A 24,131-nucleotide genomic window follows, 5' to 3' on the forward strand; every position below is an offset into this window, starting at 1 on the left:
GCAACTTCAAAAAAAGCTATACAGAGGTGAAATCAAAATTACTCTATGCAAGTAAAAATTAAATATTAAAAAATGTACAAGTAACTCATAGGAAGGCAAGATAAAGAAAGGGAAGTAAAAAACAGAATGGAGCAGCACCTGGGTAGCTCAGTCAGTTAGGCGTCTGACTTCGGCTCAGATCATGATCTCACAGTTCATGAATTCAAGCCCCAGTTGGGCTCTGTGCTGACAGCTCAGAGCCTGGAGCCTGCTTCGGATTCTGTGTCTCCCTCTCTCTCTGCCCCTACCCCGCTTGAACTCTCTCTCTCTTTCTCTCTCAAAAAGTAAATAAACATTAAAAAAAGCAAAACAAAATAGAGAATGGACATTAAACAAAAACTAAAATGGCAGACGTAAGCCCTAAAATATCAATTATTACATTAAATGTAAATGATCTAATAGCACCAATTAAAGACAGAGTTTAGCAGAGTGGATTAAAAAAGCATGACCCAGCTATTTGCCATCTGCAGGAAACTGACCTCAATTATAATACTATAGTCAGATTAAAAGTAAAGTGATGGAAATGTATATATTATGCAATCATTAATCAAAAAAAGCAAGAGTAGTAATATTAATATTAAATAAAGTAGACTTCAGAGCAAAGACAATCAAGAGTGGTATCATATAATGATGAAAGAGTCACTCTGCTAAGAAAACATAGCAATCCTTAATATGTAAGTTTCAAAAACAGAGCTGAAAAATATGTGAAGCAAAAACTAATATAACTGAAAGGAGAAATAGACAAATCCACATTTATAGTTGGAGACTTTATAATGTTTATTATTTTTGAGAGACAGAGAGAGACAGAGCATGAGCTGGGGAGGGGCAGAGAGAGAGAGGGAGACACAGAATTCGAAGCAGGCTCCAGGCTCTGAGTTGTCAGCACAGATCCTGATGTGGGGCTTGAACTCATGAACCTACGAGATCATGACCTGTATAGTTGGAGACTTTAATACTCTTCTTTCAACAATTGGTAGAACAACTAAGCAGAAAAGCAACAAGGATGTAGAACTCAACATCAAGTAACTGAATCTAATAGACATTTATTGAATACTCCAACCAACAATAGCAAAACACATTCTTTTCTTCTTTTTAATTTTTGTTAAAGTTTATTTATTTATTTTTTAGAGAGAGAGCAAGCACACATGTACACAAGCAGGGGAAGGGTAGAGAAAGAGGGAGAGAGAAGATCCCAAGCTGGACCCACATTCAGCACAGAGCCTGATGTGAGGCTTGATCCCAGGACCTGTGAGATCAAGACCTGAGCTGATATCAAGAGTCACCTGCACAACTGACTGAGCCACCTAGGCACTCCAAAACACATTATTTTCAAGTCCCACAAAATGTACACACCAAGATATACCATATCTTGGGCCATAAAACAAAATTTATCAAATTTTTAAAAAAGATACAGACCATGCTCTCCAACCATAATCAAACTATAGATCAGTAACAAAATCGCCAAACACTTGGAAACTAAACAACTTCTAAATAATTCATGAGTAAAAAAGGAATTACCAAGTTAATGAAAATAAAAAATATAATAGATAAAAATTTGTGGGGTATATTTAAGATAGTGTTGAGAAGGAAATTTATAGCACTAAGTACATACAGTAGACAAGAGTAAGTTTTCAATGAATAATTCAAGTTCCTGCTTCAAGATAGAAAACAAAGAACAAAATAAACCCAAACTAACTTAAAGGAACAAAATTAATGAAGATAATACAAGAAAGCAATGATATGAAAAAAAAAAACGTTAAAGAAAATCAATAAATCAAAGAGCTGGTTCTTGGAGATTGATAAAATCTATGAACCTCCAGAAAGGCTGACAAAGATAAGACCCAAATTATCAGTCTCAGGAATAATATGGGATATTACTATAGACCCTGCAAACATTAATAGGATAATCAGGGAATATATAGAACTACACACACAAATTTGACAATTTTAATGAAATAATCCAATCCCTCAAAAAAAAAAAAAAAAAACAAAAACTACCACAACCAACCTATAAATTGATAACTTGTATAGCACCATAGCTATTAAAGAGGCCAAATTTGTAATTTAAAAACTCCTGAAAAGAAATATGCAGGACCAGATAGATTCGTTGAACAATAATCCAAAAATTTTAAGGATCATTAAGTCCCATTCTATACCATGTGTATTGGGTTAAGTGTGTGTGTGTGTGTGTGTGTATGTGTGTCTATTTAATCTGAAAAAGGAGGTTACTAGATGATGTCTCTTCTTCCTGAAGACAGTGTCCAGCAGAGAGTAAAACCTACTGAAAACCTGTGTTAAATACATTACTAAGTATGCACTGCTAAACATGTACCAGAGAAGATGGTGGCAATTAAGCAACATTGGCCAAGGTGGTGGAGTTTTCCACAGGGTGGAATAACAGGAGATCCTGGGAAGATGGCGGTGTAGGAGGACACTGGGCTCACTGCGCGTCCTGCTGATCACTTAGATTCCACCTACACCTGCCTAAATAACCCAGAAAACCACCAGAACACTAGCAGAATGGAGTCTCCAGAGCCAAGCACAGATGAGAGGCCCACGGAAGAGGGTAGGAAGGGCGGAGAGGCGGTGCGCGCTCCACAGACTGGCGGGAGGGAGCCGGGCGGAGGGGCGGCCCGCCGGCCAAGCAGAGCCCCGAGTCTGGCTGGCAAAAGCGGAGGGGCCAGACGGAGTGTGTTCAGACAGCAAGCGGGACTTCACATCTGGAAGGTTATAAGCTAACAGCTCTGCTTGGAGAACGGGAGGGCTGGAGGACAACGGGAGGGAGAGTTGTTGAGCCATGGAGGACAGAGCTCAGCTTGGTGGGGAACAAAGGCGCTCACCAGCGCCGTCTCCCTCGCCCATTCCCTCACCCATCCCCCAGCCAAAATCCCAAAAGGAACCAGTTCCTGACAGGGAACTTGCTTGCACCACGCAAACACCCAATGCTGTGCTTCTGTGGATCCATCTCTCCTGCAGGTCTGACTCCCTCCAGGTACCGCAGGGCCCCTCCCGAAGCGGATCTCCCAAGGAAAAGCAAGCTGAGCCTACCCCTCCCGCCCCCGTGCACCTTGCCTATCCATCCACCCCAGCTAATACGCCAGATCCCCAGCACCACAAGCCTGGCAGTGTGCAAGTAGCCCAGACGGGCCACGCCACCCCACAGTGAATCCCACCCCTAGGAGAGGGGAAGAGAAGGCACACACCAGTCGGACTGTGGCCCCGCCCACCAACGCAAGTTATTCAAGACAGTAGAGGGGAAGTACCCCCCAGTCCTGCACCACTCCAGGGACTATCCAAAATGACCAAACGGAAGAATTCCCCTCAGAAAAACATCCAGGAAATAACAACAGTTAACGAACTGATCAAAAATGATTTAAACAATATAACAGAAAGTGAATTTAGAATAATAGTCATAAAATTAATCGCTGGGCTTGAAAACAGTATAAAGGACAGCAGAGAATCTCTTGCTACAGAGATCAAGGGACTAAGGGACAGCCAGGAGGAGCTAAAAAATGCTATCAACGAGTTGCAAAATAAAATGGAGACAACTACAGCTTGGATTGAAGAGGCAGAGGAGAGAATAGGTGAACTAGAAGATAAAATTATGGAAAAAGAAGAAGCTGAGAAAAAGAGAGATAAAAAATCCAGGAGTATGAGGGGAAAATTAGAGACCTAAGTGATGCACTAAAGAGAAATAATATACGCATAATTGGTATTCCAGAGGAGGAAGAGAGAGGGAAAGGTGCTGAAGGTGTACTTGAAGAAATAATAGCTGAGAACTTCCCTGATCTGGGGAAGGAAAAAGGCATTGAAATCCAAGAGGCACAGAGAACGCCCTTCAGACGTAACTTGAATTGATCTTCTGCACGACATATCATAGTGAAACTGGCAAAATACAAGGATAAAGAGAAAATTCTGAAAGCAGCTAGAGATAAACGTGCTCTAACATATAAAGGGAGACCTATAAGACTCGTGACCGATCTCTCTACTGAAACTTGGCAGGCCAGAAAGGAATGGCAGGAGATCTTCAATGTGATGAACTGAAAAAATATGCAGCCAAGAATCCGTTATCCAGAAAGTCTGTCATTTAGAATAGAAGGAGAGATAAAGGTCTTCCCAAACAAACAAAAACTGAAGGAATTCGTCACCACTGAACCAGGCCTACAAGAGATCCTAAGGGGGATCCTGGGAGACAAGGTACCAGAGACATCGCTACAAGCATGAAACCTATGGACATCACAATGACTCTAAACCCATATCTTTCTATAATAACACTGAATGTAAATGGACTAAATGCGCCAACCAAAATACACAGGGGTCAGAATGGATAAAAAAACAAGACCCATCTATTTGCTGTCTACAAGAGACTCATTTTAGACCTCAGGACACCTTCAGATTGAGAGTGAGGGGATGGAGAACTATTGATCATGCCACTGGAAGTCAAAAGAAAGCTGGAGTAGCCATACTTATATCAGACAAACTAGACTTTAAATTAAAGGCTGTAACAAGAGATGAAGAAGGGCATTATATAATAATTACAGGGTCTATCCATCAGGAAGAGCTAACAATTATAAATGTCTACGTGCCGAATACAGGAGCCCCCAAATATATAAAACAATTACTCACAAACATAAGAAACCTTATTGATAAGAATGTGGTAATTGCAGGGGACTTTAACACAGGGTGGAATAACAGAGGGGCACAGAAGTCCTCATGTCAATCATTGTTGCTTCACTGTCTTACATATTACAAAGTTATATTAAAATAGCATCTATTTTAACTAAACTCTCACTCTGTGCCTTTTCCTACTAAGATTAATATAAAGATACAATTTAGCACATTATAAATAAGCAGAAGCTGAGGTTGTAAATTCTATTCCAAATTTTCATCTTTTTTGAGGGTTAGGTGCCTCCAAAGTGGGATTTTTCAAAGGTCATATCCAAGATATGTTAGGTGAGGCTTTCCTTATATTTTCACCCACTAGTAATTACTTAAATTATTTTTCTTATATAACCACAAGTAAGTATTTCAAAGGGAATTTTCATTTTTTCCAAAATTTTATGTTATTGACATTTTAAATACCACATCCTTTGTTTTCTTACCATAACATCCACACTCCTTATTATTTGAATAAGTAGAATTATGGTTCTTTTAAAGAATAGCCTTTAAGGGTAGTTTACTAGTTGTGTTTGATTGACTTTTGCATATGTGATTTTTGTATTGATTCTTTGATTCTCAAAAATACTCCAAAATTTTATTTAGTTTCTAACTTCCTGAGTACAAATGATGCCCATTCGGGAGCCTCTGTTTCAAAGAACTTAATTACAGTTTAAATTGAGCTGATTCTGTTGTTTTTGATACGTGGAATATGAGCTTCAGAATTTAAATTGTGGCAGAATGTAACCTTTTACATATTGACAAGGCCCCATTTAGAGTGACATAATGCATTTTTATAGTTTAAAGACTCTGAAGGGGCATTATGAATAATAGTCTATTTCCTCGTTTAATTTACTTAATATATTCCTATGAAGAACACCAGTGGGACAGTACATTGAAGAAACACAAATAAACTTTTAAAGTTTCCAGTGACTTAATTTAACACAAGTTTCCTTGGTATTTGCATACACAGATTGTATTATTTATAATTAAGTTCCCTAGTTGTGTATTTGCAGCTTTCCAAATCCCTCAATATCCTTCTGCCTCTTTGAAAAGTTCAGTCACATTTGACAACACCAATCTGGCATTTAAATGCAACAAATGTAGACACCATACTCTTTCTTTAAATAACATATACAAAGTGACATTCCAGAAGATGGTCTATGTCATGTCCCTTGTCATCTCTGTCTATGGCTCTCATAGATCAAAGGTTCCAAGGCTGAGCATTCAGTCTATTACACTGACAGCACGTGCTTTGTTCTAGTTAATTTTCACATTTTAAAAAGGAAAAGATGAACAATCTCATTTTAAATGTTTGTTGCCTCTAGAAAACATTGTAGATAAATTATTATTTGTTTTATTATAATCAGTAAGTCTATAGAAGACTGGAGTTCATTCCAAATGCAGCTTTAAAAAAAAAGGAAAAGAAAAATAAAACATTTCAATGGCTCAAGTCTGAGTAGTCTTTACTAGATGCTGTCTCAGTGTATTGTGACTCCCCATTTCATTATAAAGCCATAAACTTGCTTTATAAAAAAAAAAACTGTGCTAAATACACCAAATATAGCCAAATTCTCTCCCCCTAATTGCATGTTTTCCTCTGCCTACACATAGCTCAAACCTTATGTTGAATCAAGCTGGATATTTTCTCTTTTATTATATTGATTAGAAAATACTTTTGTGTTTTTTGTCCTATCTTGTTTCAGTACATTTCCTTTTTTTTTTTTTTAACGTTTATTTATTTTTGAGACAGAGAGAGACAGAGCATGAACGGGGGAGGGGCAGAGAGAGAGGGAGACACAGAATCTGAAACAGGCTCCAGGCTCTGAGCTGTCAGCACAGAGCCCGACGCGGGGCTCGAACTCACCGACCGTGAGATCATGACCTGAGCCGAAGTCGGATGCTTAACTGACCGAGCCACCCAGGCGCCCGTCAGTACATTTCTTTCATTACTTTTTTTTCATTTCAGCTACCACTGTGGATCCTAAGAACCAAGTGCATCAGTAACTCTTTCCATTTAATTAGTGTTTCCGAGTGGTATGAGAAGGTATGAAAATTTTGTCTTCTTAGCTTGTTCCATGATAAGATATCTTCATGCTGACAGCTACTCAGCCGCAAATCCAGACCAAACTGAAAGTTTGTCTGGTGAATTAAGAGATAGATGTATCACTTGCATTCCGGTAAGCCTGTTGGATGGCAATGAGTCCATCCGAGAAACAAATGAGTAACTTGGTATCAAATTGAAGCCTGGTAGATTGCAGCCTCAAAGAATGCAATTTGGGATCCCACGGGCCATAATTTTAGTGTGAAATTTTCACTCAGAAAGTTCAAAATTAAATAACAGACAGTCAAAACATTGACAGTCACAGAGTCTCACTTAAACATTAAGGGCAGGTGACATTTATTTGTTATGTAGGACAATGTGACCAACATCCTAGTTTGCCTAGACTTTCCGCATTTCAGCACTGAAAGTCCATATCTGGAAACTCCTCAGTCCTAGGCAAACTGGGATGTTGGTATCACTATCATGGGGTCAGTACATTTAATCAATACTCTTCGTTTGTTTTCACTCAATGCATTTGAATAAATTAATTATGGTTTAAGAAAATGAAATGCATTATTGTTTTACAAGCATTTGACTAAACAGTCATCAAATTTATTTCAAATTATCTATTTTTAAGTAGAAATTTTTCAACAAAAATTTTATAGTTTGGCATAATACAACTAAATCTGAGGTTTTAACCAAAATAGACTTTTGAAAGGTACTTTATGTAGTAAAATAACAAACATTAATTAATATTCTTGTTTTAAACTGTTTGCTGGGCCCTAAAATAATAAAATAAATAAAATATAATCTGCTTTTCCTAGAAGCTTACAGCTCCAAGTTTCTATGGAAACAACTTTGCAATTTTATTAGTAGATAATCATATGTGTTCATAATGTCCATAACTAGTTATAGCTACCAAAGAATGATTTGTTTTGTCATAAGTATAATACACAAACATAGGCTAAGTTTTGGCCCTCTTTGTCTTAAGATAGGCTTATTCTTTTGGAAGCAACAGTTATTTGGATCAATTAAATACCAATTTTCAAAAAAGTAACAAATACATGTATTTTTGTATGCTGGAGTCAGGAACACCACATTATTGAAGAAAAATAATGTAATATAAGGAATATACAAATATCTAAGGAATAGCTTAAAGTAAGAGCAGGTGCGGTTATGTGATGGGTTATTTTCCGAGTCTTTTTATAAACTTCGGTACTTGGATGTCACTGGGTCTTGCAAACGATTGTAAAGCTTTGATAAGACTTCCAGGCTAGACAATAAAAATCCATTCTGCACATATATAGACAAAAACTTTATACAAAAACAACAAAGAGAACATATTCCGTAATGCTAGTGACAAAATAAAAAAGAACAAATTAATAAAAATTATTTTTAATATTTCTCCACCTCTCAACCAGTATAATCTTTTGGCAGTGCAAATTTGAATATGTCGTTTCTCTACATACGCATGTCACACATGCACATACACACACGTATTCACAGTTAAAACTCTTGATTGGATTCTCACTGCTTTAAAGATTAGGATGAAAATGAAAATACGTGATTACCATCTTTCTTCTGCACTAGTCCATAGGCTCATTGAATCAGGGGCCACATCTGGTTTTGCTCACCATTGTATTCTCCTAGGCGAGCGTTATGTCTCGCTATGAGTAAGCACCAGACCTGGATAAACACGATTTTGCTTTACATGCTCCGTTTGAAGAAAAGCAGCTTAATTATTAAGAGGATGGCAAGAAAGGTGAAAATAACTTGAAAGGGAAGTTCTAAGGTGTTGGAGGCTCTACTGTTTTTTCCTTACTATTTTCTTACATGTTGCTTCAAAACCCGTGGTTTCCCTTTTTCGTGATGCAGGTAGATACTTAGCACCCCACTAACATCGTGAGGAAAAGTTTTTTAATCCACCAAATGTCTGAAGAAGAGAGAAAGAAAACATTTTCAAGTAGCTGTATTAGTTGGATAATAACGGGAAGTGCTAAGAGTTGATTTGGCAGGATATGTATTTGTACATCAGAAGAATTTGTATAAAGTAGTAATCTGAGAATGGTTGGAGGTCAAAGAAAGTTGCTTGAAGGGAGAAAAGTGATAGAAAGCAGATGAGTCTCTGAGCCAGTTAACAACTAACAACTCAATTCTCCCTGAGCAAGAAAGTGCCTACTGAAGAGTCAGATGGGAAGCAATGGATAATCTGCCCTTCATTTGTACAGAACTAAGGGAAAGCAATGAGGGCCAAAAGTTATTTTGATAATTAGGTGAAAACTACAGATATTAATAAACTGTTAAATTAATGATGACAGGTGAAATTATTGATTGCTGTTTTTTTTCAGTAAAAACATAATACCACAGTGCATGTAAATCCTTAGCAAATTAACTGCACTTATACCAAATTAGAAATATTACCACACTTTTGCATTTGAAAATTGATTAAATAATTTAGAATTCAGTGTAACTACTTGAATTCTATGTAGCATCATTTGACTTAATACAACAATAAATGGACAGGATGGAAAGATACTTAAGTGACATCTCCACACCCCAAAGATAAAGGGATGTCGCTAATATTTTTAATGATCTTCACAGATGGTAATTAATAGCTTTTCATAGAATCCCATTTCAGTGTTAAATTATACTGTAGTCAAAAATTGTTTTGAGCTTATGTAAATTCTCTCTTGGGGACATTTTAAGCTCCTATAGTTTTATTGGTCTTTTGTGAGGATGGAATACAATTGTTCAGTGCTCCCTTTATGATTAATTCTATGTATATTTAAAAGAGGCTTTTGCAAACTTTACTTTTATATTTTACAGCCTTGCTAAGCCAATGTGTACTATTTGTAGGAGTGAAATAGCTTCCATTCTTTTGAATTCTATTGTCAACTCACAACCATTTAAATTTCTATAGAGCCCTCTTAAAATATAAAAATGTTAAAAGTTCATCAGCCTGGACTGGTCATGAGGTTATAATTATTGAAGCTAGATAATACGTACAAGGATGTTCATTTTACCGTTTTTACTTTTGTATATGTTTAAAATTTTCTGTAGTAAAAATTTAAAAAATATATCAAGAGCCTGTTAGCAAAGGGCCAAAGCATGTATGTGTGTATATGCATGTTTGCATGCATGCATGTGTGTGTGTGAATGTGTGTCTGTGCACACGTGTGTGTTTGTGTATGTACCTCAGCTGGCCCTTCAACTTTTAGATTCAGGATTACTGACTGTTTCTTTGAGCTCCTATAGCTCTGTTCTTCAGTGATTCTGGATGATGTTAGTAAAAGTAATTTTATTTTATTAAAGTAACTAAATTTACTCAGGCACGACATATTGCCCAAAGTCCCCTGGTTTCAATATTTGTATTTTCTAAGTGGTTATTCCATTCTGATAAGAGCCTGAAGAGGGTAGCTTTTTGCAGAACAATGTTGCTGTACATTCATAAGTCATGTGCCTGGTAACACTATCTCTATGCTGTATCATCCAGCAGAGAAAACAAGAGTCTGGCTTCTCTTGCAGAACCATTTCATTAGCCAATGTTGCATTTTAGTGGAGAAAACATTCGCCAGGAGTCAGGAAAGGCAAATTTTCATTCTTCACTAGCCACCATCACGGAGAGAAATTCACAGAACCGTGCTTCCTAGCTCACTTAAAATTCGTGAGGCCTAAACTCATATCTACAGGTCATGCCTCTTGTTTATTTCATTTCAACCCTCTGTCATTTCCCAGAAGTCTCCCATTCCACACCCCCTCTTCACCTGGGCCCTCTCCACTATCTACTTCCCTCTTTACTGAGAACACAAGGATCTAGAACACAACCTCTTCCAACTATCCTCGTGTGTATTTATCACTGTCTCTGTATCATTTTCCTTTCATTTTTGTTTCACCTATCTGTGACTTTGCTCACAATTTTTTCTTCTTGAATTTCCTTCCACAACTTACCTACCTGGCAGAATCCTACTTTTTACTCTAGTCACAAGGAAATGTCAGTTGTTCCAGGACATTCCCCCCTATTCCCGCAGAGGCAGAAGCAGTGTTCTCTCTCTTCCTGTGGTGCTTGGCTCCTAGAGCTAGCGTAGTGGAGTTTCATAAAGCGATTATTTTCCTTTGCTTAAATTATTTATGTATTTATTTTTAATTTTTTTTTTTAACATTTATTTATTATTGAGAGATAGAGAGACACAGAGCATGAGCAGGGGAGGGGTAGAGAGAGGGGAAAACACAGAATCTGAAGTAGGCTCCAGGCTCTGAGCTGTCAGCACAGATCCCGACGCGGGGCTCGAACTCACAAACTGCGAGATCATGACCCAAGCCAAAGTCGGTTGCTTAACCAACTGAGCCACTCAGGCGCCCCACCTTTGCTTAATTTAAAGGGCTGCTCCTCCCAGTCAAGTATGAGTTCCTTGGAGGACGCACATCTTTCCTCATTTGTATCTCTAATTCCAGGGTACAGAGCATGGAACATGGTAATAGGCACTCAATAAATGTTAACTGGAATTGAAATACTGTACTTCTCATCTGTGTCTGAAGGAAAAATGGAAGCATGGTGCCTCCTTTTCTAAAACAAACAAACAAAAACGAACGAAAAACACCTCTAAAACGTGTTGTGTTCATATAATATCCTTTATTATGCTTGCATATTTTCCTTCTCTACCTGGTTTTGTTTTCCTCAGGAAGTAGATGCTTTTAGCGAGTATGAAAAAAAGGGGAGAAATATAAAAATAGCATAAGAGTGCAAGAATTCTGTCTTTGGATTTATAAATAGTAATAATAGATACGGTCTTCTTTTGTTCTTCTGACTTGTGTATGGGAGATTTATTACATATATATTTACATGTATATAATATATGCAATATATTTGCTTCACTCTCTCTCCACCCAGAAATTACTGCATATTAGAGCAAGGCTAGATTTTCACTGATACTTCTCTGTTAAGGAGAAGTAGGGACTAGAAATTGAGCTTTACTGACTTATCCTTGTAGCCTAGTTATTCAAGTGCCTTATATTACCTGTGGTCAAGATTTCTCCCTAACAGCAATCAAAATATTTTTGAGTTTCTTTGTTCGGGCAAAAATCTAATTATCTCTGATTTATCAAAAGTTTATTCCCAATATATTTATAGTATAAATATTGTATAAGGCTTGTATCTTTCCTGGTCAAAGCAGGGTGGAAGGGCTAGAGTGGAATATTGATTATTCTATTCTATATGATTATTATTATTCTATAATAATAATAACTTATTAATTAATTAATTATTTAGAGAGCGTGCATGCACATGTACAAGTGAGGGAGGGGCAGGAGGAGAGAGAGAATCTCAAGCAGGCTCCACACCCAGTGAAGAGCCTGACACAGGACTCGATCTCACCACCGTGGAAATTCTGACCTGAGCTGAAATCAAGAGTCAGATGCTTAACCGACTGAGCCACCCAGGAGCCCCAATAATATTATTATGAATAATAATATAGAATTATTCTGTAAAGAAATATCTCTAATACTCAAAGCCCCGCTTCCTTTCCTAATCTTCAAAAGTCGAGGCCTCCCAAGCAGACTTTTAAGAAATATTTTCTACTTTTACATTTTCAAATTTATGTAATTCTATAAAAAAAATTTTTGACCATGCTTGTGACTTACCATAGTTTGTAAAACTTTTAATTTAACATTTACTAAGTGTGTGTGAATAAGTGGGTTCAAAGTGCTTTTCCTGTTCAATATTAACTCACAAAGATGCTGTGAAGTTAGTGTGTAGTATGTAGTAGTATTGAAACTTCAGCAATATTGAGGACTTACCAAATTCCGTGGTAAATGTTGAGCTCTTAATGCTTATATTATTAGTAATAGCCAAAATTTATTGAGCTATTTTATGCCAGATTCTAAGAGTTCTACATACACTAACTCATTTGAACCATGCATTCACCCAATAAGATAGGTGCTCTTGTTTACCCCATTATATATACGCCAAAACTGATGCTGAAAGATACTAGAAATAGAGACAGTCATTAGGAAATAACAGTGTCATGATCTGATCATGTCTTTCCTGTCTCAGCCAGTGGTCTTTAATACATTATATGCCCCTGCTTTGCCTATCAAGCAGTGCGTAACATTGACTCCTTTTATTGCTTCCTTTTGCTTACCACCCTCAGAAGCAGAGCGCTTCACAGTTTGACTTCTCTCATCATTGTTTGCAAATTCCTTCAGCAAAGCTGGACAGGAACGGTCGCCTCAGCAAATTCAATTAGCTTTCCTCTTTCCTCACCTCTGATCTTGATACAGTCTGCTTATGTGTAGAGTGGGTATCATAATGCTTATGTTACAGGGTGGTTTTCAGAATTAAATAAGATATATGTGCAAAGTACCTAACCATGCATGGTACCCAGACTTATTTTCATGAAAGAATAATGAGAATTGGGCCTTGAATGGCCCTTAGCACAAAGTTGCATAGAATAAGCACAGATAAGCAACAGAGTAATTGAAAAGAAATTCTGGGGGTGCCTGGTTGGCTCAGCCGGTAGAGCATGCAACTCTTGATCTCCGGGTTGTGAGTTGGAACCACACGTTGGATGTAGAGATTTTCTAAAAATAAAATCTTAAAAAAAAAAGAAATTCTGAACTCTAATTATGTTTCTCAAAGAACATGAAAGGCGACTCCTATATAACCCCATCTAATACTTACCAAGTGCAGTCTCCTCTCTCCAGATGCCCCACCTCTACTTCTCTGGAGCATTTCACTTTTCAAAGCTGAAAACTCAATCCCAGTTGTATGGTATCTCATTGATTTTTTTTTTCCTCCTCATTCTCTGGCTCTCTCTCTGTTCTTCTAACGCTGCCTCAACAAAAGGTGTGAGTCCAAGGAGGGTAGACAGCATTTTGGAGAAAGAGGGACACCTGTAGGAAGAGGGAAGCAGAAGCAAACATCACCACTCACCCTGAAGGGCTTCCTCCCCGTGATCCCGATGTTCTCCTTTTCCACTTCCCCAAACACATCGTGTTTATATGCTTGACTGACAGTATTTCTTTCTACTCTAAAAAGTGATTAAAGAAAATAAGCCCCGGCACTGTCTTCCATTATCCTTTTCCTCTGGCTGTCTCTCTTGATGTTAAACCTGCTCCAGAAATGTTACCACTTCCATGCATTGACTCCAAAACCTGACCTTCTAATTTCATTCTCTTTCACAAGTTCTGGATCTGCTTTTGCCCCCTTTCATTGGGTAACCTTATCTTCACTCACCTGAGTGGAATGCATTGCCAATACAACAGCCTTAAGGTCAAGATCCTAACCATTCATCTTTTCTCCCGAAATGTACTTTCTGCTGTTGGTTTTATCTGCTTCTGTTCTGGGGCACCTGGATGTCTGTCAGTTAAGTGTCTGACTTTGGTTCAGGTCATGATCTCACTGCTTCAAGCCCCGTGTCAGACTCTGTGCTGACAGCCTAGAGACTAGAGCCTGCTTCGGATTCTGTGTCTCCCTCTCTCTGTCCCTCCCCTACTCATTCTCCGTTCTCTCTCTCAAAAATAAATGAACATAAAAAAAAATTTTAAAAAGAGATAGTTATCCGCTTCTGTACAAGGCTCTTCCCTTTTATCTTTGACTCACCCTATTCTCTTAATCCTAAATTCAATATGTTGCCACACAGAATCAACTCTACTGCTACTATATTTCTTGTTCCTTTCCTCTACTTTCCATGACCCCTGTCAGTATGCTACATTAAATGTGTATTTCTGACCTATATTACAGTGAAACAAACCCATCTGCCCAGTTCTATTTTCTCCCTGGTATAAACCATTCCTCATAGCATTCACAGATCTATCTTCCTAAACCACAATTTATAAAAAGCTGTTCTCCTTATGAAGAACCTGCAGTGTCTCCTCAGCTTTCTGAATTAAATTGAAACTCCCGTAGTTGGTGTTCAAGGCCTGTCACCTTTATTTACTGACTCCTATCCGAATTTTACTCTTCCTATATCCAGTGCATGAATCACATTGGAAACCCTACTACCTCTGAGTTCGCCCTTAATGTTCTCCTGCTACCTTTGCTTCTGTTGCTCTTTCTACCTAGAAGGATCGTCATGGTTTTCATCCACACATGGTGAAAGCTAAAATAGCATTCAAGGTTCATTGACAAGTTCATTAAAAAAAATTCCTATCTTGCATCCAAGCAGAAGCAATCTCTTTTTTGATCTGCTAAGGCACTTTCTTTGCTCTTTTCTATGGCAGTCTATAGCATATATTCTATTAACATATTTTGATACGTGTGTTTTCTCCTCTCATTACTGTGAACTACTTGGAAGCACAGTGTATGCCTTATGTTTTATTTCTTGTAATAGCAGACAGATTAACTTGGGCATAGTAAATACTATGGATATTATTGGAGTGAATGAATGTAGCTAGAGGACTCGTAAACTCTGAGATACACTTTCCTCATCAGTGAAACTAGGTGATTGTACTATGAATCCCCATTTAGCTTCATAATTCTATAATTATATTTGTAACTAATAACATATATTAATAATTAGATTCATAATTTTTTGGACTTTGACGATCTGAGTGTGGAAGAAGAGTTTTCACAGTCACTATAAACTTTTTAACTGACTTCTCCTAAAATTATTACTTTAAAGGAGACTGAAAGATGAAGAGGGCTGTTGCTTTATTACGCAGAACTAGATCTACATCTCTTACCCAGGTTTTGAGTAGGAAGACTTCTAGAACATTCCTGGAATACTAAGAGCACAAACTTCTAGAGCTGTTAGAGCTTTACTTCATATATATTAAATTCTGAAATGGTTATTGATAACAACATTTATTGAGCAGTTATTAAATTGCCAGGCATTGTGCTAAAGCTTTCAAGTTTATTTTATCATTCCTCACAGCAACACATAGAGTATGTATGTTTATCCTTATTTCACATATGAAGAAAATTCAGGAGACTGGTACTTTATAAGTATTTAGTAAAGTCTGTGATTACTGTCCTTATGTGTAGTTTGAATCTAAACTCTCATAATCATTATTAAAACTTCTAGAAATTTTGCTGAGCCTTCTGACTGTATTTATTGTCTTTAAAAAGTTTTTTTGAACGTTTATTTATTTTTGAGAGAGAGGGAGAGACAGAATAAGAAAGAGAGAGAGAGAGAGAGAGAACGAGAGGGGGAGTGGCAGAGAGAGTGGGAGACACAGAATCTGAAGTAGGCTCCAGGCTCTGAGATGTCAGCACGGAGCCCAACACGGGGCTCAAACCCACGATCCATGAGAGCATAACCTGAGCCAAAGTCAGATGCTGAACTGACTGAGCCACCCAGGCACCCTTATTTATTGTATTTTCTATGTCATTAAAAACAATTAATCTTAGCATTTTCTAAGGTTTTATCTTGCATATACGACAAATATAAAACTTGTTCTGAAAATCCCTAATTTCACCCTAGTGGAAACTTGGACATTTATTGACATGAAGTCAAACTTTGCTCCACAGAAGTTTTTATCAATATGTGGCTCATGCCCACTGGTGGCCCTCAGTGGGAGTGGACAGTGCCTATGGACTGGTCAGAGCCTGTTGACTCTGTCAGATTCTGTCAACAAGGGCAGGAAGATAGCGATACTTTTGTACCATCGATTTCTAGGCAAGTCAGTAACCTGTCTGGCTAATTTAGTGGGTTTTCATTGAAATGGTAACAAAATAATGTTTTCCTGTGTGTGGTAATGTAAGGCTGTTGCTAATGGCACTTGACCTGAAACTGTAGAGGTATCATTCAAAGTAGTACTCTCCAGAGAGAAACCAGGCACATATTAGCCCATATTTAATAGTGGTTGTACACCAAACTTTATTAGTGGTGAAGACAGCTTTGCTCTCATGGAGCTTAGATTCTTGTTGGGAGGAGGCAAATAACAGCCAAGTCAAGAATAATTTCAGATAGTGACAAATGCTCTGAAGAAAAAGAAGAGCTTAGTAATGTCAGGCTATATGTCCAACAATTATGCATCAATACAACTATCCTTGATAAGACTATGTCCCTTCTGATTGGTGCCCATACTTACACATCATTAAATAATTTTTGATATTCCTGATGGATATGATGGTAAGTGACTGGAACTGTGGTAATATACATGGAGATGTTAGGTTAGATTTTACTGAGGAGACACTTTTATTTTTAAAGTTTATTTTATTTATTTTGAAAGAGAGAGCCAGAGAAATAGGGAGAGAGAGAATCCTAAGCAGGCCCTGTACTGTTAGCATTGAGCCTGACCCGGGGCTTGAACTCATGAACTGTGAGATTATAACCCGAGCTGAAACCCAGATGCCCCAACTGAGGAGACACTTTTAACTGAGATCTAGATGGCAAGAATGAACGAGCCATGTGAAACAGAGGATAGCAGCCTCAATCCATGTGGGGATAGAGGGACAAGCTCATGCAAAGAGACTGTGGCAAGCAAAAGCTAGCACTTCCCATGCAAGAGAGAGAGAACTGTATGACTGAAATATAACGTGTAAAGGAGACAGTGGAAAGAGATAAAATCAGAAAGGTATCAATGGCATACATTGTGGAAGAGTGATTATCTGTGCTTTGGTAAGTATTTTGCTTAATGGGTAGAGAAAGCCCCGATGTAAATCCATTCCAAGTTAGTATATGGTGAAATACACAACAATCTTTTAAACCATGACTGGATAGGGGTGTCTGGGTGACTCAGTGGGTTAAGTAACCAAGTATTGATTTCGGTTCAGGTCACGATCTCATGGTTCATGAGATTGAGCCCTGTATTGTGCTCTGCTCTTACGGTGTGGAGCCTACTTGGGATTCTCTGTCACTCCCCTGCTCTCTCTCTCTCTCAAAATAAATAAATAATAAAAAACCATGACTGGGTAAAGGATTTTGTTTTCAAAAACAAGCAGGAATCACTACATTTCTCACAAGTATGGTTTTAATATGCAAATAAAAAGTATGCATTTAAATGTCAAATATTTCTATTCAGCCAATAATTGCAATATGTTCAATCTGGATTTAATGGTAAGGTAAGTAGAAAACATTCTGAATGTGGGTAATCATGACCATTGAATGTCTGACTTTTCAGGTTGCTCTTCAAAGCTACAGGCTAAAAGTGAAACAAGACTCAATTTTTCCCTCTGAAATATGCTAGTTGTCTAGGTGAACGTTGCTCCTGGGAGCTTTTCAAATGAGGGATACGATTTCTTTAAAGATTCACAGCACCAATAAAGGATTAAGGTCTGTTTCTCTGATTCCAGGTACTTTTGCTTTGTGACATCTCTCAAAAATATGTTCAGTAACTTGAATAGTCTAAATTTATTACTTTAGTGACACCATGAAGTTAATATTGATGATAAGACAACAGGATTTCTTAAGAAATCTAAGTTGGTGTATATAGCTCAGTTGTCAAGAATGTGATTCTTTTTCAGCTCTTGAATTCTTCTTCCCTTGTCAGATAAAAAACGAATGACACACTGTGGTATATTTTTAAAAACAGGCTTAAATGTTGCCACAGAACATGAAGAACTATTTTCCATAAATAAATACAAAAATAGACACATATTTTAAGTATATTTACCATTCTGTCCTTTCCCAATCATTCAAAAGCTTTTGAATGTGTTGTAGGAATCAATTAACCATCTTGTAGTACACGGGACATGGTATTCAATGTGAGGTCTCCCAAAAATTTGAATGCAATTTCGTGTTTGATTCAAATATCTAGAAATATAAGGCAGAGACACAAAAACATTCAAACTCATTTTGAGTGACATACATTTGTGAGTTAAGAACTTCTGGTTTGGTAGAAATAAAGAATAAATGAATAACCAACTGGATGCAGGACCCATAACTCACGATATTCATTATTAGGCCTAATAGAAATAAGTTGGTGAAAATTTCAAATAATATCATCCATCTCACTGACACAAAATATTCTTAATATTGTTAATTTAAAATCTGGTTATTAACTTTATTATTTAAAAGCTTGAGATAATCCTGTTTCTCAATTTATCTAGAAGTGGTATCCCATGAATGCAATGAAAGCACATTAAGTGGTCCACAAATGAGAAGCACTGCTCTATAAAATAAGGGATTTGTGCTGCAAATGAGACTTTCTTGAGTGCACAGAGAAGATGGATTTGGGGTTTAGGAATGATAGTTAATTGGAAAGTGTTCATTATCTTAAAAATAATGAGTTCAAAAGTCCATTAATTTTTAAGTCTTTTCTGTAATTAGATTTAGATATATACTAATGCAATTATTATTGCATCAAATAGATGGTTTGGACTTTACCATTGTCAACTGAATGAATGTTTTTGAAAGTGATCTTTAATTTCCTTTAAGGTGTTAACTGAGTTTTCATGTGTACTCTAGAAGAATGACACCTCCACAGAGAAACATTGATTTCTGCACATGAACACTATCATATGAAGATTGAAAAGTAAGTTTTTATATTTCCAAAAAGGAAAAAAAAGGCAGCTAAAGAAAAACATCAACAGTGCAAGGAAACATTCATTCAAAACCAGAATGTGGGGCATTCTACAATGCAAATGATCAGGTTTCTTTAATAGATCAATGACATTAAAAAAAAATGGCGATGGGCTGCTAAAGAATAGAGAAGATTTAAGGGCCTAATGGTGAAATGAAATGTGCAGACCTTATTTAGATCCTTATTCAAAGAAAACAACCATAAAAATTATTGTTGAGATAATCAAGAACAATTAAACATGAATTGATGATATCATATTGGTATGATAATGTGGCATGGTGGTGATATAATAATCTGTTTTTATTTGCTATAATGGAATACTGATATATTTACACATGAAATGACAAGATATCTGGGTTTTCCTTTCACATCTTCAGAAAAAGAGAACAAAGTGAGTAAAATTGGACATGTAAAATATCAATAAATGTTGAAGCTGGGTGAAAGGCACTTATATTTTCATTATGCTACTTTCTCTACTTTTGTGTACATTTTGTGTTTCCATAATCATAGGTGATTTTTTCCACATTTATTAAAATGACCTATTCAACAGACTACTAAATACATTCTTTTGGTTCAGAGAAACAGGTATCTCAAGAACCTTAGTAAACAACGTATTATTAGACAATTTGATGACATAATAAAATGCAACTTCAGATATATTTGAAAGTCTGTAGTAAAATGGAATTATTATCTTAATTCTATTTTATTCAGTCTATTCCCATATGTGATTTTTTTCCTTTTACTTTTTTAAACATTTTTTTAAAAATGTGAAATACATGAGGTCACCTGGGTGGCTCAGTCGGTTAAGCCACTGACTTTGGCTCAGGTCATGATCTCATGGCTTATGAGTTTGAGCTCCATGTAGGGCTCTGTGCTGACAGCTCAGAGCCTGGAGCCTGCTTGGGATTCTATGTCTCCCTCTATGCCCCTCCTCTGCTCACGCTCTGTCTCTCTTCCTCAAAAAGAAATAAACATTAAAAAAAAATTTTAATGTAAAATTACATGCAGAAAAGTACATAAAAATAAATGGATAGTTTAATGAATAATTAAAAAGTAAATTCTATGTTACCTTCACCCATATTAAGAAATATACTATTACAAGAACAATAGAAATTTACTTCATGTCCCTTCTTGATAATGACCCCTACTCCTTAAATTTACTTCATGTACCTTCTTGACAATGGCCCCTACTCCTTACCTTGAGACAGTTCTTAATTCTGCCTTAGTTTTGTCTGTTTTTGAAATTTATATAAATGGAGTGATATGGTATATATCATTTGCCCTTTGCTTCTTTTGTACAACATGATGTTTGTGAGATTTGGTCGTGTTTTTGTTTGTTGCTATTGTTCAATCATTTTAATATCTGTATAGTACAACAATGCTGCCATATGCATTCTTGTACATGTATATTTGGGCACATGGGCACAGTTTCCTGAAAACTGTATACTCAATAGTAAAATGGCTACCTCAGTGTGCTGCTCCTTAACATTGATGCTCAGATCACTTATATTTGTCTTTTCCTCTTTTCTACTATATCCATTAAGGTAATGGTTTAACTTCATCCTACTTGATTTGCTATGTAGTATTTTAATTATTGTTAACTTAAAAATGTTTCTAATTTTTATGATTTCTTCTTTGACCTGATTTAGAAGGGCATTTCTTAAAAATATTTTGAAAAAATTTTTTTGAACTTTAAATACAGAAAATTGCACAAATTATAGGTATTATAGAAAAAAAACTCCATATATTTACCATTCAGAAGGCCCTCTCATTCCTCCTATCAAGGCCAAAATGAATGTGGAGCATGAGGGAGTCTAGAAAATGAATTTAACAAGGAACTTATTCTCAGGGTTGGGTAGATACAGAATTGATACCTGCATGAACCTAACAGTGAGTGCCTCCTTAAATTTTGCCTCATTGGTTTCTTGCTTTCCTTACTCCAGTTCAGACCCTGGCAGGCATAGACAATATATAAATGACCATAGCTTTTTTCCAATTAAAACTTTATTTACAAAACAAACAGTGGACCAGGATTTACCTGTGGGCTATAATTTCCTGACTTCTTGTATAAATTATTCCTTCTGACATGTAGACCAGCTCACTAATTCTTCCTTCAGCTTCATCTAATCTGTTGTTAATCCTATTTGCTGGTTTTTTTTTTTTTCATTTCCAGAATATCTACTTGGGTTTGTGTGTGTGTGTGTGTGTGTGTGTGTGTGTGTGTGATATCTGTGATATCACTATTTACAATTTCCTATTTCCTAAGGATATTTTAAGATTGGATTTTATTTTTTTTAACCATGGATATTAAATTAAACATAGTTGTTTTATGATCTATGAATGATAATTCCAGTATTTACAATCTTTCAGCTCTGCTTTTGATTTTTACTCATCATATCTGTTTCCTTGAGTGCTTTTTTTTCCTTTTATCATATGCTCCTCAATATCCTTGTGTGTGTGTGTGTGTGTGTAAATAATCATTTGAGGCCTAGGATAAAGGTATATTCATTTCAAAATGTGGTCCCTGGACCAGCCACGTCAGCATCACTTGAGATTTCGTTAGAAATGTAAATTATTGGGTCTCATCCCAGACCTACTGAATCAGAAAGTCTGGAGTTGAGGCCCAACAATCTGTTTTTTAAAAAGTTTTTTTTAAATGTTTATTTATTTTTTAAGAGAAGAGAAAGAAAGAGAAAGCAAGCGAGCATGAGCAGGGGAGGGACAGAGATAGAGGGAGACACAGAACCCAAAGCAGGCTCCAGGCTCTAGACTGTCAGCACAGAGCCTGATGCAGGGCTCAAACTTATGAGCTGTGAGATCATGACCTGAGCCAAAGTTGGATGCTTAACTGACTAAGCCACCCTGGCACCTCCAGCAATCTGTTTAAATAGCCCTCATGTGATTCTGCTGCCTGCTCATGTTTGAGAATGCCTGTTTTAAGGAAGATTTTCAGTGCTTATGTTCAGCATTTATTCTATCTGAAATCCAGTTAATTTCATATCTTGAGGTTTTTGAGTAGCTAATTTCATTGACTCGCATAGCAAATTTACCTTGAGGGTATATCCAATCTCCTTTAGACCCTCCACCTTGACAAGACCCCGGATTTTGATTTCTATTCCCCTTTCTATATGCCCCCTCCAACCAAAATTCAAAGTTCCCAGATGCCAAAGTCTTCAAGATAAAAGGAACATCATTGCTGCTTTTCTCTGAATTCAAACATGCCCCTCAGATCTAGCTAGTAATTCCTTACCATCTTGTTAGCTCATTGATACTTTTAAGATGTTTTCATATTTTATCTAGCAATTTCAGTTTGTTTCTAGCCCGAGTTCATCCCAATTTCATAGCCCAGCATTATAGGATATGACCTCATATAGGTATTTCTAGGATTAGTTTGTTATTATCTAAATACAAGAGAAATAAAAAATGTAAAGACAGTTTACTTTAGTGGGAACATGAGACTGATATGAAATGTTCTTAAAGTGCCTACCTTGTGTTTTGAGATTTATGCCTCAAATATATACAGATTTACTCCTCAATAAAGCATGTTGACCTTGTTAAAATTGCTCTCTTTGGATGCTGGAAATTCTTTTGCTTCATTCATACATCACAAGTCTTTGAGAGTGATGTGGCAATCGCCTGAGACTTAAATTTAATCTATGACAGTTTCTATTCCTGTACTTATTATGAAAAATATTCATATCGGCAGAAAGTTGATGGGTTCTATCATTCGGAGGTGGAATGTTGCTATGAGGAAGTGAATTATTGACTGTTCGATGAAAATAATATATTTATGCAAAATATTTCTGTAAAGCAACATCTGCTTTTTGCTTGAAGGAACATAGTCACGCAAGAGTGTAGGCAGAAAAGTAAGTGAAGCTAATTTAAGATCCCAAATCTCTTTATTAGGGCCTTTTTACAGATAATGTGAACATATTGTCTTTCCATTGATAGATATTGAAATTTCATAAAGCCACAGTGATCAGTGGGAAACCTGATGACATTTAAACACGGTGATGAATCCTGGAGAAGGGCACATAGACTCTAGTGAAAGGAGACCAAATGTAATTCTCTGAAGAAATTTGGATTAAGTTAAATCTCTCTGTGTGTTTTTTAAATTACTGTTCTGTCCTTTGAGCATACTGTGTTCAGACAACTAAAATAAATGCTGGTGGAGCCTGGAAAACTCATGAGCAGTCACAATAGTACCAGGATGATTATACAAGAAGAAAGGACTTAAAATATTATCTCAGAAGATTTATTAAGTTATCATGATTAGTAATCGAGTCTATGTGTCTTTTTAAATTTAAATCACAATCTGCATCTTCAGATATTTACTGTTAGTTATGTCAGGGAAAGTAAGCACGGTTAAAAAGGCTGATCTTGAATGTGACACATTTGTGGCAATTTCTATGAAATGAATCTGTGAGTGAGGTTGTTTATTAGCTCAAGTGATATGATTTCCAGATCTCTCAAATTTGTTTCTTCAGTTTTTTTCTTAGCTAAAATTTGGATGTCTGTGATATGAATTATTGTAAGACGGATCAAGAGCCTAAAATTCCCAGAAGGACCTAGTACCTTAATGAGTAATTTATCTGACAAAAAAATGGCCCTTTTCAAAAGCTCAAAAGCAAGTGTGCTCATTTTCAAGATCACTGAAATATTCTTTGTTAGGACACATTTTTGGGACCTCAACCTGTCATTGGCCTCTTTCAAATGTTTATGTGCCTTTTGTGCTGCTCACTGAAAATACACAAGCTGATCTGCAGGGGAAATTGTCCAAAGGTTTTAGCCACATTTTCTGCTTAATGCCATGACATGAAACTATGCTTTTCTTTCATTTCTTATATCCCAAAGCAAATATGGTTAAGATAGAAAAGAAATTATACCTAATATTCTTTTTCTCCTCTATTGAATCTGTATACCTGTTTTT

This window comes from Panthera onca, chromosome B1 (genome assembly GCF_046562875.1).
Source record: "Panthera onca isolate mPanOnc1 chromosome B1, mPanOnc1 haplotype 2, whole genome shotgun sequence".
Taxonomy (NCBI): domain Eukaryota; kingdom Metazoa; phylum Chordata; class Mammalia; order Carnivora; family Felidae; genus Panthera; species Panthera onca.